Source organism: Rhinolophus ferrumequinum, chromosome 11 (genome assembly GCF_004115265.2).
Source record: "Rhinolophus ferrumequinum isolate MPI-CBG mRhiFer1 chromosome 11, mRhiFer1_v1.p, whole genome shotgun sequence".
Taxonomy (NCBI): Eukaryota; Metazoa; Chordata; class Mammalia; order Chiroptera; family Rhinolophidae; genus Rhinolophus; species Rhinolophus ferrumequinum.
The window spans coordinates 27,761,282-27,773,393 of record NC_046294.1 but is presented as its reverse complement, the minus strand read 5'-3'; the positions used below and the strand labels follow the sequence as shown (position 1 = coordinate 27,773,393).

At 37.6% G+C, this 12,112-nt stretch overlaps 1 pseudogene; it reads right to left on the bottom strand.

Moving 5' to 3' along the window:
• Positions 1 to 10,867: 10,867 nt before the first annotated feature.
• On the bottom strand, positions 10,868 to 11,817 carry LOC117029661 (glyceraldehyde-3-phosphate dehydrogenase-like; annotated as a pseudogene).
• Between the last annotated feature and the right edge of the window lie 295 nt (positions 11,818 to 12,112).

The following is a 12,112-nucleotide window of genomic DNA, read 5'->3' as shown; positions in this document are numbered from 1 at the left end:
TTTTTTTCCAGAAAATTAAGCGTGTGATGCTGTATTTTATTTTTTTAAAAAAGACTAGAAAATTCTCAATGACCACCCCCACTATAAGAGCATCATTAATTTTTGCTTGTTTGTTTGTTTTTACAAATTAGTTCCACTTGTAGGCAAAGATAGAGGAACTGGATTAGATTACCTTCCTGTCCCCCATCCCCAAAAAAGAGGGAGGGAGGGAGGAAAGGAAAGAGGGAGGGAAGCAAGGGTGAGAGAGAGCAAGAAAATGCGTAAAACCATGATTTATAAGACACTGGAGATCAGTCAACAAAGAAGAATGATCCCCCCGCCCCCAGTTGTGGGAAAGAAATGAGGTAATTGCCCCATTTTACTCTCCAGAGATTGTTTCCACACCACAGCACAATGAGGGGTAACTGAGGAGGAGAATCTTAAAGATTCTGGAGCTGAGGAAATGAACCTGAGTGTCCGTGGAGAAAAGGGAGTTAAAATTCTCAGGACAAATTACAATGGAGAGAAGTACACAGAGGGAGAGCCCCAGGAATATACAAAAGGCTGAGCTTGCAGCAGAGTACTTAGCACATACTGGTGAGGAAACTACCCAAGTCCAGAAAAAGAACCAGCTGAGATTAGAGTTCTTAGCACTCACACAGGGCTGGGAATAGTGCCTGGTTCCCCCAGCCAGACTACAAGACCCCATGACTTATGGAGCATGGGGAAAATACCCATTGGGGTCTTGCCTTAGCAGTGGGGAATAGTTCATTCTAGACTAAATGCTGCTCAGGTCTTGCCTTTCCAATCTTAAAAAGCAAGACCCAAAAGGATCGTTATCCAAGGAACTTAATTCCATTTAAAAAAAAGGATCACAATTGTTTGTAGTGTTATAAGAATATTTAGCATCTAACAAGGTCAAACTCACAATATCTAGCATCCAATCAAAGATTCCCAGGTATACAAGAAAATCTGAATCATAATGTGGAGAAATATTACTTGAAACCATTATATATCTGAATTATATGTTAGCAGGTAAGGGCATGAAAGAGTTATTCTAACTATATTCTATATGTTTAAAATCTGAAGAAGTGACATAGAAAATATAAAAAAAAAGACATGATCAGATTTTTAGAAATAAAATGTCTAGTGTGTGAAATGAACAACATGCTGGCCATATTGGACATTGCAGAATGAAGGTTAGTAAATCTGAAGGCGTAGCAATAGAAATTATCCAAAATGGAACACACAAAGGAAAAATAATTTTAAAAAATGAAAAGTGTATCAGTAAGCTGCGGGACCACTCCAAGTGATCTAATATACATTTGATGGGAGTCTCTGAAGGAGTGGGCACAAAAAAATATTTGAAGAAAAATGCCCCAAATGTTCCAACTGCCATGAAAGCTATAAACCCAGAGATCTAAGCTGCTTAATGAGCCCCAAGCACAAGAAATGTGAAGAAAACTATACCACTGCACATTGTTATGGTTCACTTTTATGTCAGTTTGCGCCATGGGATACCCAGATATTTACATTATTCTGGGTGTTTCTATGAGGGTATTTTTGAATGCAATTAACATTTAAAATTTAGAGTGAATAAAGCAGATTGCTCTCCCTTATGTAGGTGAATCTTATCCAATCAGTTGAAGGCTGACCCTCCCCCACATAAGAGTGAATTTCTTCTGCCTGCCTGACTTCTAATTGGTGCGTTGGCTTTTTCTCTGCTATTAGACTCCAAATGGAACACTAGCTCTTCCAGGGTCTTCAGCCCATATCAAACGGGGTGGTGCTGGTGCTGAAGTTGATAGTATTACTCTGTGAATAATATTACTTCAGTAGCTAAATGTAATGCCACCTATGTCATATGCTCATGAATTAACGCATTAATAAATGTGGCCTTGAACTGTGAACTATAATCAGATTGTTAGATATGAATACTTGTATATTTCCTATGTCAACTGCTGTGAGGGCTTCTGTGTAATACTCAGAGATTTTCCTGAAATTCAAGAATTTGGGGTTAATGGCAATTTCTTTTGTATACTGAGTCCAGATTTGGAAGAAAATTAGTAGTAATTAATTAATTCATTTATTCATCCATCCATTCACAAAGTGTAATGGTACTGTGGTCCCAACTTGTACATTACACTGTAGCCAAGAATATATTTTATTCTGGGCAGAGTTTAATACCTCCAGGGTACTGCCTTCGTTTGTTGTTCAAATGCAGTTGTCTCATTCCACCAGGATCACTTTCGCAGCGTGGATCAAGTAAGCCCCTAGCTGCAATAAAATGATACATTTGAAAGTATTTTTATTTTTGGAAAGCCCATGTCCTTTATAAATAAAGCTAAAGCAATTCCTTGTGTACCTCTGGGATTTCCAAAGAATCAAATGCAGGCTATGTTATTGCTTTATGGATGTATTTTGGCAATTTTGTAAATATAATTGTACTGTAAAACCTGTGTTCTCAATTGATCAATCAGATCAAGTCAAAATGAAATTTTCAAATAACAAAGGACAGCAGTAGTGGCATTGAGGGAACAGTGAAGGAAGTAGACTTGAACGAAAAAATTTAGGGCACACAGTTCGTATAAAGATGTTTTGAGAAAAAGCTACACACATGACTACACATTTGACACATATTCCAATGGAGATAATTTATGACCCAGAATATCTCACTTTAATAAGATGAATTGAGAAGCACATCATACAGATTTGTAAGTGGAATGTATTTTCTTTATGGGAAAAGAATCCTAAGGATTTTTCTTAGAATTCTGTTGTTTTTACATCATAAGTCTGGCTTGTCACCATTAAAAATACCCAGTTTTATTGTTATTCCACTTTATTTTCATATCCCCAAGACTCCTCTCCATCTGAATATAACTACTCAGACCAAGCTTAGGAAACTTCCCATAGGAATAATTCCCTCTCTTCCCACCTTTGCCGGATAATATGACAGGTTTATCCCTCGCTACATCCACTATTATTTTTCAGTTCTCATTAGTATACCTTTAATTCTATCTTGCCCATTTATTTCTAGTTCTTTACAATTTCTCTTCTCAGTTATAAACTGTTATCTCCCTTTTATTATGATTTTCCCCCTAATCATCTTCTATTATCTCTTATTTTAGTACTTGGCTCTCCCTCTTTGATGTCTTTAGTTTGAACTTCAGGTAATTTGACCCTTTTTGTTAACTCTTTGACTTATCATAGATCCATTATCTATTCTTTTTTTTTCCATCTTTCATCTTTTTCTATATATTGAAATTCATACAATTGTATGGTTTAGCTGCAGCCGGCAGGGTGATGAGCTGTGGAAAGCTGTCAGAAGGTGAACAAACAGGCTTTTATGATAAAAGGTTGAAATAGAGCACACATGAGGTTAAAAAGAAAAGGCGTCTATTATAGGATTTAGAGAATTGAATTGCATGACATGATTCAAAAAAAAGGGGGAAAATATTGAGTAAGTAATGACATCATGACAAGAGGAAAGCACTGTTTATCTCACAAAGCTTAGGCAACTTAAAAGCTAAATCACATAAGGCATGCATTTCAAAATAGTCTGTGGAAGGTTAGATCAGAGAATCAACATTTGAAGTCCGCATGCATGCACCAGAAGCGCCGGGTGTTGGAAATAGCAGCTGACCTCCTAGGCTGGAGATTTCACCACTTGTTTAACTTTTTATTTTGACTTTTATTTTTTTTCCCTCTATAAAATGGAATTAATGGGGCTTATTGTGATAGTTTTAGATCCTAGAGTCATAGACTCTTGTCATACTTACGTGTGGCAAGGTCCGTAAGAAAGATTAAAAGCTTTCTATTCATGTTTTGGAGTTGGTGGTAGATTCTAATGCAACTGCCCCATAAGCATATATATATATATATATATATATATATATATATATATTTTAAAAAGACTTTACTACATGCACTTATACAACTAATCAAAACTCATGGTGTGTAAAATAACCAATTATTCTGGGGAAAAAAATTCCTGTAAAATAATCTGAGCCCTTTGGCTCAGTAATTCTACTTCTAGAAATATATATACAAAGAAATAAAGCCCAAAATACAGGGGGAAATTTTCAACACAAGGATGTTCAATACAGTGTTTCCTTAAAATAAGGATATTTTAAAAATAATATAAATATCCAATAGTATGGAAGTGGTTAAACTAATATCAATGCATAGGATTGCCATGAAGCACGTCTGAGAATGGTTCTAACATAAAAAATACTTAATTATATTTTTAGGTATAAAGAATGTTTCAACATTATGTAAATAATAGATGTTAACTGTGTTAAACTGCTTAGAAAGAAAACAAATGGAAAGATCTAAATCAAAATATTGTAATTGTTTTGGCAATCTAGATTTGTTTGCGTACTTCTATTCTGTAGTCTCTAAATTTTCTTTTATAAAATTGTTGATTTTTAATGGAAGGAAGAGTAGCATACTCTTTTAATCAATCTAGTATAACTTATTAGAAAATTCCCTTTGTTTGTTATATGTGGCAGGATTATATTTCTGAAACCAAATGTTATGCCATGAGGGATGTTTGAGAGCTGTAAATATGAAACCCAAACTAAACCATACCAAACCAAATTCCCAAAAAGTTATACTTCACCTCTCTAAGGGATTATACGTATTGCCCTGAATTTTATTTTTTAACATCTGATTGCCTGTTGCACAATATAAGAAACAGTAAAATAATTGCCTTTTGTTTATCTGGAATTTGATTTACCTAATTATGTGTCCACTTTGGAGCCTGGTATTCAGCAGGCTTGTATTTTCTCCTTATATTTCTCATGATATTTTGCTAACTCCCACTTCTCATCCAGAGCAAATAGTTTATTTGCTGAAGCAAACATTTGTGGGCAGAGTACTGTCTTTCTTGAACCTGCTGCCTGCCCAAGTTGAAGAATTCTGGATGCTTCTTGTTTGTAACATTCTTTCCTGAAAAACGAATCATGAAATGCAGTGATGTAGGAAAAAAAAATAAAAAAAAGACAGCTGGAAAATGAGGGAGGAAGGAGAATGCCTTTATTGTTATTACCCCAAGTGACACGGTTACACAGAAAATGAAATTTCAGGGATTTTTTGGTTCTTATTTACTATGATACTCTCCAAAGTTATGGTTACCTTGGCAACCCTCTAAGCTACCCAGCATGGAGGTAGGGAACAAAGTCGTTACTTCACCCTCTTGCTCTCTGCCTTGGAGTCAGGGAAAATTAAGTCATGTTAAATATAGATCACATCCTCTATGCCGTTTGTAGATGGCTTTAGAATAACGTAATTTGTTCAGTCATACCATTTTCTCAAGTCGTTATTTTTCCTTTTGTTTTAAACGACACACTATAGTAACGCAAAAGCAGCAACCACTTTAGAAGCAAGAGAGGTTTTCATAATAGCAAAGCAGGAGCACAAACTAATTGAGATGGTATGAGAAGCATTTCAAACTGTTTTCAAAAAAAATAAATAAATAAAATGGGTTCGCTGTATTTAAAAATTCCCGGGAGGCATTTCCTCATTGCAGTATTATTTTCAGCTCACTAACTTCTAGGACTGGGGAAAAGCACTGGGTAGTAGAACCCGCTGCTTTTCCTCCCAACAACTGTGTTTCCCAAAAAATAAGACCTAGCCAGACAATCAGCTCTAATGCATCTTTTGGAGCAAAAATTAATATAAGACCCGGTCTTATTTTATTATACTATAAGACCGGGTCTTGTATAATATATAAGACCGGGTAATATAATATAATAAACACCAGGTCTATATAATATAATATAATACAATACAATATAATAGTGTAATATAAAATAGTATAATACAATACAATACAATATAATATAATATAATACCAGGTCTTATATTAATTTTTGCTCCAAAAGACGCATTAGAGCTGATTGTCCGGCTAGGTCTTATTTTCGGGGAAACACAGTACAAGTTTGAATATTCTAGAATTGAGAGACACTGGTTGAAGCACGATGCCCTCTGAGACACCATAGACTCGTGTGTAATATGAAGGCTCTATCACGTGTTGTGGGGAAGCTTGCTGCTCACGGTGAGGTCGGGACGATCAGCGTCAACACTGCACGGGAGCATCCTGAGAACAGCTGTGAGTACACAGGCAAGCTTTGACCCAACTGCAGTTGTCTCAGATTCCCCAGGTTTTCTGAATCATGATCTGCATTGTAACAAGGTCCCCAGATGATTGGAAATGCACAATAAAATTTGAGATACATTGGTGGAGATCCTAACACCATGTGTTGGCTCATGGAAAACGCTCAAAAATTAATGATCCCTGTTTTCCTTCCAATGAACAGATAAGACTTCTTTCAAAACAGATAGACCCTATTTTCAAGGCTTCATAAAATACCCTGATGGTTTAAACTCCCTTTGTCACTATGGTTTTTCACAGGGTTGATTTTTCTTCTCCTTCTCCTTCTCCCCCTCGTCCCCCTCCTCCTCCTCCTCCTCTTCCTCTTCTTCCTCGTCCTCCTTTTCCTTCCTCCTCCTTCTCCTTCAGTTGAATACTTTAATCTAGCATTAACCCCCAAATGTGCTTAATTGGTAAAATTATATGTGCATTATTTAATTCAAATTACTTAGCTTTTGGAAATATTTGTAACACATTATATTCCAATCTAAACACTGGAAACCTAAGATAGCATATTTATGCTAAAATCACAATTAAATATTTGAAAAGTAAGTTGAAAAATGAGGTTTTTGGATAAATTCCAAATTTTTATAAAGTCTGGAATGTTTGAGGGCTTTGGAGTCACATTTTAATCCTTTCTTTGATCCTCTCTAGCACATTACTTGCTGCCATGTATAAAAATGTAATTGAAATGATATGAACTACCTAATCCAGGGTTAGTGGAAATAGTCACATTTGCCCCTGTGTTATTATACTTATAAATAGATTTTGTGATGGCCAGGGGTCTGCATGAACCCATATGAAAAGTTCTTCAATATATAAAAAAACTCTATAATCTACCATTCATCACCTCTCATTGTAAGAATTAGGGGAAATATTGAATTGTTGAATAAGTAAATGCCATAAGATTATTATTTTGAAATATATACAGTGATTTAAATAAATCATTAACAGTGTTGCCAAGCAGAGATCCTCAAAGACCAGCTTTCATGAAAACTGAAGAAGCCGCTGTAATTTACAGTCGTGTGCATTCAATTCTTCTTTTCTTAAACAGTTTCAGTGTGCTTCCTGACAAGCTTGCCTCCTCTCCGTGATAACAGGATCCTTTCTCACCTGGTCAATAGTGGTGACGATCTATCATCTCCCTCTTCGCCCATGCACTACGGGCAGGAGTGTCAGCCACCCCAAACGGGGTTGGCAGACATTGAAGACCCCATCAGAAAAGGATAAGTCTGTATCAGAGTGGTACCGACCCCAGCAATCTTTTTTTCTTTCTTTTAACATACCCCCTAAGTGAGAGAAGTTTCAAATGCAAACTTTAACCCAAGGAAAATTCTCTCACATTCCAAATTTGTAGAACACAAATTGCGAAAACTGCAAGTTGGGAAACTTGGCAGTCACCTTCTGTATCGAAGAATGGCAAATATAATTATAACGTATAGACCCTGGAACATTCTTTCCTTGGCAAAAACTGGGTTGACCAAGTGATGCAGATTCTAGTTCTGGCCCCCTGAGTCTTGGAGACTTGACCGAGCCACTGTCAGCCTGTTTGCAGGGGACGGGGACTCTCCTGTTCAAGGCTGCATCTCAGTACCTAGAAGAGTAACTGTCCTAAATATTGGCTAAATAAGTCTATAAAACCTGCTTTGTCAGTCTCTCCACGGGGAGAGTTGAGAGCAAAGCTTCCCAGCTGGAGTGATCCACCCCAGTAATAACCCCATTTGGTTACAGGTCTGCTGACATGTTATTCCCCTCAGCCCCTGAGGCAGCTGGAACTCTGGAGGTAATCTCTTAGCAGTTTCTTCCATTAGTTCAATGTCTGTATTAATAAAATACTATCATTTTCTCTGTGTGCCATGGCATGAAAAATGTTGGAAAGCCATTCTTTAGACTAAGAATAATAAACACAAAATATCTACAGAGACCGGGACAGAAATTTGAGTTAATTGAGCCTAGTGTTAAGTACCAGCCAGCTGATAGGTTAAGCCCCGGATTAGAAAGAAAATGCAGTGACCATGAAAGTATTATATCGAACTGGATTGATCACAGAAAGTTAAATCCTAAAAGCATCACTCATGAATGTGTAGTAGAGAAAGTGAAAATCTTCATGGAATCACTAGTATGTTGCCGGTTTGAGTTGCACAAACATCCACCTCCAAAATGTACAGAATTAGAACGCCGTAATTCTTCTGCCTGTCAGGTTTATCCCCTGCTCCTTCAGTTCACCCTTTTTGGGCCTCATCTTTTTGCCATGCTCACTTCACCTTTTGTATTACCAATTGGAGTTCATTTCTCTCACTTCTATTTCAAGCTATAGATGAATGTGCACACACTGATTTATGTCACGTGTTTATTTTGTGGCCTCATTGTGTGTTTCTAGTTAATGATACTACGACTCCTCTTTTCCCCCATCTTTTGTGTCCGTGCCAATAAAGCACCATGCATTATATTAAGTCTAGGGGAAAAGGTTAATATGATATGGTCTGTGTCTTGAGAAGTTCACATTCTAGTAGAAGGAGACCATATGATGAACCTTTAATTAAAATAATAATATATTTTTTTATTGAGCAGTAATTGGGTACTAGGAATTATTCTCAGCAATTTTGCATTTATAATCTCATTCAATCCTTCTGACATACATGTTTGTATCCTATGTGCTAATCTAAATTTTTTGAACTCTACTGTCAATATGCTAGGCTTCAAAGATCGTAAATTCCAAGGTGCTAGGCAGTCTTGATACATTTTCATGAAATTTTTTACTATATGGACTCAGCCACCCTTCCACTTCTTGTCTCTCTCTCATTCCAAACCCACAGATACTTATATAGCCATGATCGGTGTATAGCTAAGGGTTTATTGTGGCTTGGATATGAAATGCTTCCGTATTTCAAAGATGCCAGAGAATCTCAGGTTACTTCTGTGTGTGCATGTGTGTGCATATGTGCTTACACGCACACTTACACACATAATTTATGTAATTTATTAAGCACTATCTAAGAAGATGAAGTTCTATATTTGATAGCTCCACTATGCACAATAGACCTGCAAGGAAAGAAGAGGAATCTCCATTTCAAAATTGAGGTTAAGAGGGAGTAGGTCATTTGTCCAAGGTCACAGAGATAACAAAGGCCAAAGATCACATTCATACTCATATCTGACGTAAAGTCTAGGTGTGTAGCCATTGCCTCTATCTTACTTAAGGTAATTTAGTCCAACTGTTCATCTAATGTTTATAGCCTGTCTGCAGCTTCCCTGGCAAATGGTAAAATAGTGTATACCTTCAAAATGGAAGTGACTGGCCTCTTATTTTATCCAGAAACACCTTGGACTGCTCTGAACTTCGAAAGTTGAAATATCATAAAGTTCAAATCTTCTTAAAAGTAAATCTCTCTTCCAATGAGGATTGTTCAGATTCTGTACCTTGAACCATATAAAATTTGTTAACTCTTTCTTTTTTTGTCAATCCTTTTGTCTTTGAATTTTCCTTGTTTCAGCATAACTGCCATCTGGTCTTCATAGTGTAGAGTTTTAAGGCTTTTCCCGTTTCCTGTTTCTCTCTGCACATGTCCAAAGTTAATATATCAAGTTTGATGTGCTCAGCCAACTCTTCTATTTCCTTTTTTTCTACTAACAGATACTGAGCTACCCCACTTCCTATGCCATTGATCTCATAGGACATGATGATAGCCAACCATATTACCCCATCTCCCTGACAGTAGTGATCAAGAAAAAGGTTTCTATGTGACTCCTGAGTGGCCAAAGAGAATTCTTCTCAGGGATTTAGATATAGGCATTGGACAAAAAGAAGCTTTGTCTTTCAGCTGGAACGATTACGCTCACACACTTCCTGCAAGTGGTGAAGGCCTGTATGAAATAGGAGAGGATGAGACCAACATGTAAAATGAAACAGTGATAAACAGAGAGGAGAGATTGGGAACCTAGATATTTGGTGGCTCTGAGACCCTCTTTTCCATTCCTGAAGTCAAGGTTCCAGGAGTTCTTTCTTCAGACTTGTAGGTTACCTGAGAACTATTTTCGCCTTTGTAAACCAAAAATTCCTTTCTTACATATGGAGTTTCTGTCATTAACATGGAAAATAATCCTGATAGATATATCCCATATTAAGGTGTAGAGATTGGAACTGAAAATACTGAAAAAGCAAGCATGGCACCACCTTTTCTTCATAGAGTTATCCTACAATATTTGCTTAGTAGCCATGTCAACACTACTGACTCACAATGAAATTATTAACAAAATATCTATGAATTCATTTGATATACTAATGAGTTCAGATTCTCTTAAAGCCTGATTCTGTAATCCAATATAATTGTTCTTTCTCCAGCTTCATGTAATTTGCAAATTTTAAAAACTTAAACTTTCTATTTATAGCTTGGTCACCTTTGGCAAATTTTTCAATTTAGGTGATGCAAAATAAGAAGACTGTCTATTTCATTGGTCATTGTGAGGATGAAATTCATGTCAAGGGATTAGCACAAGCCTAGCACACAGTAGGTGCTGAAAGGTTCTTTTTCACTGGGTACTTTATTGATGATACATGATAAGGTAGGGCTCCCTAAGGTCCTCCCTTTCTTTAGGAGATCTGGGATGGAAACTGTGGAGGATGGAAGAGTCTAAGTGTGTTGGAGGTTTGAGTTGGGCAATGACTCCCCAGCAGCTCTGGGCTACTTTCTTCCTTCTTGTGCTTTCACTGAGTCTGATAACTCCAGGAGGCTGTTATCCCTTGGAGGCCATGTGGACCATAAGGCCCACCATCCTGTTACTATAGCTAAATTCATTATCACACCAGGAAATGAGATCAACAAAGTGCTCATTGAAGGCAATGCCAGGCCCAGCATCAAAGGTGAAAGAGTGGGTGTCAGTGTTAAAGTCACAGGAAAAAGCCTGGCCCTCATTGTAGGCATTTAGACTTCTCTGCCTTAATGTCATCATATTTGGTAGCTTTATCCAGACTATAGGTCTGACCTCTGACTGGCACAATGGGGCTGGGACACAGGAGGCCATGCTAGTGAAGCGTTCCAGTCAGTTCATGGGTGAGCTTGCTCACAGCCTTGGCAGTACCAGTAGAAGCAGGGAGGATGTTCTGGGGATACAGTTGGCCATCATGCTACAGCTTCCCAAAGGGGCCATCACAATTTTATGGTTGTCTGTGATGGTCATGAGTTCCTTCCATGATGCTAAAGTTGTCATGAATAACCTTGGCCAGAGGGGCAAAGCAGTTGGTGGTGGAAGAGGCATTGCTGACAATCTCGAAGGTATTGTCATACCCCTCGTGGTTTATGCCTGAATATGGGGGCATCTGTAGAAGGCACAGGGATGATGATGACCCTTTTGGCTCCATCCTTCAAGTGAACCCCAACTTTCGCCAAGGTAGTGAAGATACCCGTGGACTCCATAACATAGTTAGAACTGCATTACCCCATTTGATGTAGGTAGGAGCTCTTTCCTGAAAGATGGAGATGGGCCTTCCATCGATAACACACTTCCCATGCTCAGCTTTGATTGTGCCATAACTTGCCATAGGTGGAATCATTCTGAAACATGTAGACCATATCGCTGAGGTCACTGGAGGGGTCATTGATGATGACAATATCTACTTTGCCAGAGTTGAAAACAACCCTGCTGACCAGATGCTCAATATGCCCAAATCTACTTACTCTGAACTTTACCACAGTGTCTCAGGGTTTCAGCTGGCACTGCACAAAAATACGTGGCTCTCTGTGGAACAGGGAACAGCAGAGAGCTCCATTTCTTTAACAATTGGTTAATTGTGCTTAAGATTCATCTCAGGCTTGCAAGTCTAAAGTTGGTATGTAGCTAATTACTGTCCCTTTTTAAAAATAAGAACTACTGCTGTTTATTTGCAGCCTTGTGGCACCAAGCCCATTTCTCTATGATGGTTCAAGATGATTGAAAACAGCATAGTAATTTTAAATGCAAGTTTTTAGTAGTCTTAAAATG